The sequence below is a fragment of the Kryptolebias marmoratus genome, linkage group LG17, assembly GCF_001649575.2.
Source record: "Kryptolebias marmoratus isolate JLee-2015 linkage group LG17, ASM164957v2, whole genome shotgun sequence".
Classification (NCBI taxonomy): Eukaryota; Metazoa; Chordata; class Actinopteri; order Cyprinodontiformes; family Rivulidae; genus Kryptolebias; species Kryptolebias marmoratus.
Window position 1 is genome coordinate 26,634,464 of NC_051446.1, and position 4,922 is coordinate 26,639,385.

Below are 4,922 nucleotides of genomic sequence, written 5' to 3' on the forward strand. Positions count from 1 at the left end.
CCAATGATGATCTGCTCAGAGAACATCTCAGGCAGCAGAAACATAATGTGGAAGAGGAAAAGAGGAACCATCATGGAAAGACAAGCCCCTGCATGGCATGTACCATCGGCAGATTGAGGAAGTGGCTGAAATCAACAGATCCAACCAGCAGTTAGAAAGAGCTGGACTGAAGGACAGACAGAGACACTAATCATGGAGGCCAGGGTCCATCATACCAGGCAGGACCCAAGATGGAGGCTGGGTCAAGATGTCCCTGAGACAGTCCAGCACATCACAGCAGGAAGGAAGATGCAGGCAGGTAAAGCATACATGGAACACCATAACCAAACACCTGGAACAGAGAACAGGAACATCTGTACGAGTCTGGACTGGAGTCCCACAGTCACAGAGGGAGACTCCACCTGAGGTGGAGGAGATCCTGTGGGACTTCCAGATCCAGACTGACTAACAGCTGATGGCTGACCAACCGGACATCATGGTGATAGAGAAGATCCAGAAGAAAGCAGGGGTGATAGATGTAGCAGTCCCAAGAGACTGTAACATCAGGAGAAGCTGGAGAAACACCAAGAGCTGAAAGAGGAAACAAAGTCAAGGCCTCAGTGGTACCAGAGGTCATCGGACCCCCAAACTGGAAGAGAGGCTCCAACAGATCCCAGGAACCACCTCAGAGATCTCTGTCCAGAAGAGCTCAGTCCTAGGAACAGCTGAGATCCTGAAGAGAACCCTGAAGATCCCAGGGTTCTGCTAGAGGACCTGAGGTTGGAGTGGAAGTGGAACAAAGAGGGCGAGATGGAAGTTAAAGAAGAAACTGGAACTCAGACCTTCTGATCAGGGATTTTACCTGAAAACTCTCAGTTCGTATTAGTCATCAATCCACCCGAGGTTGACCTTTGGGCAACATCCTAATCTGTCAGGGAAACTGACCTTTTCATTCATTCATTCATTCATTCATTCATTCATTCATTCATTCGTTCATTCATTCATTCATTCATTCATTCATTCGTTCATTCATTCATTCATTCGTTCATTCATTCATTCATTCATTCATTCATTCATTCATTTGTTCATTCATTCAGGGGAATGGGTTGTCTAAATAAAGGATTTGATGGAGACTTTAAAGTCTGATGTGAGTTTTTCCTGAAATCCTGCAGCTTTTTGTCACAGTGAATGATCTGATCGGGTCAAAAGTTTCATTCTGTGTTCACAGCTGAGTCAGCTCAGTTTTCCCTGAGGAAAAATAAAACAAACTGTGCCAACAGGACTCTTTATTGTTGTGACTCCTGCAGCTACTAGGGAGGACAAGTCGGTCCCACACCCGGGTAAATGTTGAGGGTTGTGTCAGGAAGGGTCTAAAAACTAACATCCGAGTTCATCCAAGCGACACCGTACCGGATCGGTCGAGGCCCGGTTAACGACGACCGCCACCGGTGCTGCTGTTAGTGGAAGACAGAGGGACAAGAGGACAGACGAGTGTAGGACTGAGGGTTGGAACGATGACAGGCGGAGGTAGAGAGCTGCTGACGTGATGCAGAGGAGGAAGGTAGATGTTCTGTGAGGAAGAGCAGCAAGACGTCCAGCATCGGGGCAGAGATCAGCTGTTTCACCACGGGGTGGACAGGAAGAGACATCCTGAGCTGTGGCTGCATGAGGACAGCAGGACAGGTGTGAGGACAGCAGGACATGTATGAGGACAGCAGGACAGATAAGTGGGACTGCATCAAGGATCGGATCTGGTGATGGACAGACTAACAGACGAGGACAGGCAGGAGTCCCCGTGGACTATGATGTCTGCAGAGGACATCAGGATCTGTGGGGAGAACAGGGACCAGGTGGAGGGATGAAGACAGAGTACCTGTGTGTGAATGAGAGGGAGGCTACAAGGTCAAAGGTCACAGAGGGGCAGGACTTCATCTGTCCAGGAGGACAGGGAGTGAGGTGAAGAAGAGTCCAGCAGGATGGAGAAAAGTTTCAGGAGTGAGCAAAGGTCAAAGGTCAAAGGAAAGGTTTCCAGACAGTGGTGAGAGCAGCCATGTTGGGCGGTTTAGAGACAGAACAGGAAGTGTCAGAGCTGAAGATGTTGAGGTTGTCCTTGGGAGGGACAAGGATGGACAGACTTAGGACTGAGGACATCAGAGGTCCAGCTCAGGTTGAAGGACTGGGAGATAAAGACTGAGATGGTTTGGACATGTGCAGAGGAGGGACAGAAGGATGTTAGAGACAAAGAGGACAGATATGGATGCAGTTAGAGAGGACATGGAGGACAGAGGACACAGAGGACAGAGTCAGATGGAGGAGGACTCCCCTGAAAAGGGAACAGCTGAAAGAAAATCCCTTTGAACCACCTTGTTGCTGAAAAGTGTCAAATAAATTTGAAAAAAGTGAAATCAGCCAAACGGAGAATTTATCAAACCTTCTGGACAGAAATGCAGAAAATAAAATAAATAAATAAACTATAATCTCTTTAAATCATCCGTCTGTTATTTTCTAAGACTTATCTAAGAATATTTTCAGTGTTTATTCGTTTTGCTGCTGTTAAGATTGTTTCTGTGATCATCATGTTTTATATTCCAACAATAAATGTTTTACAGTTTCTGTTTGTTGCTTATAAAACTCTGGGTCCATTTCTAATATTTTCCTTTTATTTTGAAGGTTTCTGATAACTGTATAAATAAAAGTCCCAACCTTCCTGCCTTATGTTATGGATTTAGATGTTAAAGATAAACTTTCCTTCTGATTCGTTGAGCTTTTTCTTCTGTCTTCTTCTGACAAACAGCTTTTCGGTGCATCACCACCTTCTTCAATCTTCTTCTTCTCTGGTTTGTTGGCAGACAAACAGCAGCCAGGTGAGGTGAATGAGTCTGATTAAAGCAGGTATAAATCAGCTGCAGCCTAATCGCAGATGTCAGCAGGTGGTTCTGGTTGAGCTGGTGAAGATGGAGGTTCAGGTTCAGCATGTTTTCAGGTGAGTCGTCATCTTGTCTCATAATCTGAGGTTTTTCTTCTTGTTCTCACTGTTTTTATTTGACAGACTTTCATGGGTTTGTTTCCTGCTCTTCAACACTGGAGCTGGTCTTCCTGTGAAAAGAGGTGAATGTTCTACAGCTTCTAACCTCTCCTGCTAAAACCAGCTCCAAAACACTGATTACTCTTAGTTCAAGGACTTTTAAAGGTTTCAAGGGACTTGTGATCTGTTTCAGGTCCAACTGGTACCGGCTACAGCTTCGGTTCTGGGTCCAGTTACCCCAGTGAAGGGCTTGGTTCTGGCTCTGTTTACACAAACAGTGGAACTGGATTTGGTTCTGGCTCTGATGCTGGTCTTCTGGCCCCCCTGGATGGAGGAATCACTCAGATGATTGCTGACCTGATGCGTTTGAGGCCCAAACGTCCTTCCCCACACTTCCCCTGGACCTTCGACCACGTTCCCCTCGGTTCCTTCGGCTCAGTCGACGACCGCCTGGTCTACCCTTCATCCCACATCGTCCACTCCAGCAGCGGCTACCAGCGAGCACGAGACTTCCGCTCCGACACCAAGTACACCCAGGATACTCTGGACCACATCCCTCTGCCTGGACGGGACCAGGGGAGCGACCAGAGCGGGTCCGATTGGCACAAACAGTAAGATCTACCAGTCCTGAAGAACCTGTCTGGATCCTGACTTTGTTTCCTGCAGGTGGAACTGGTCCAACAGACTTTAAAGAAGGAATTTAAATAAAAATAATCTGAAAACTCCTCAGGGCTGCATTTTATTTACCTCAGATTATCTCCTGTTTCAGCTGAATTTGATCTTTATGAACTTAAACAGCCAGCCTGTTCTCCCTGCGTTTAACAAAGTCTAAGATCTCATGATGGCATAAAAATTATACTTTGTGGTTTAAATTAAGTGTCCCTGTATGGGAGAAATCCAATGGCTGCAGCTTGACCTGCTGTCAGTTTTCTGATCATTTTAAAAAAGGACAACTTGTAAAACTTAAATATTTGAGATTTGCAACAGTAGATCTGTACAGTTTGTTTACTAATATTTATATTCAGGAGCCAAGGCTGTCAGACTAAAAAAAAGCGTAGCTCCTTATTTTGAAAGAACTAACCGGAAGTACGGTCTGCTTACGTTAACGCTAATTTAACTTGTAGTTTCAAGGTTTCACCACAAGAGGGCAGAAAAGTTATTAATGTCGGAGTTAGAAACTAAATGGAAACGTTGAAGAAAATTACTTTGGGAAGATTTATTTTTAGAGGTTTTTCAGACAGAGTTAAAACAATTAACAGACCCAAATGGTCTGTAACAGTTGTAAGAAATTCAAAATATTTCAGAACGGAGACCTTGATTATATTTTGCTCAAATTAAGAATAAAATGGCAGTCTAGTGGTTCACTTCAGAGCCTGCAGTGTCGCATTGTGACCACAAGAGGACAGTGAAGTTATTGATGTTTGAATTTAAAACTAATAATGCATTTTATTTGTAGCGCCTTTCAAGACACCCAAGGACAATATAAGGGCGCAGAAGAATAACAGCAATAGAGTAACAAACAGAAGTTACAGGGAAAAGGCTAGCTTAAACAGATGAGTCTTGAGTTGTGATTTGAAAGTCGAGAGATTGTCAATGTTACATAAGTCAGGTGGAAGAGCATTTCAGAGTTGTGGAGCAGAGTGGGAGAATGCTCTGCTTCCCATGGTACTGAGGCGGACAGGAGGAATGTTGAGGACGATGAACGAAGGGAGCGTGAATGGGTGGTGGTGTGCACGAGATCAGACAGATAGGAAGGAGCGAGGTTGTGGATAGCCTTGAATGTATACATGAGGATTTTGAATTGAATTCTGAATGAGACGGGAAGCCAGTGAAGTTGGTGGAGAACTGGGGTGATGTGGTGGGATGAGGGGGTTTTGGTGATGATGCGTGCAGCCGAGTTTTGAACCATTTGAAGTTT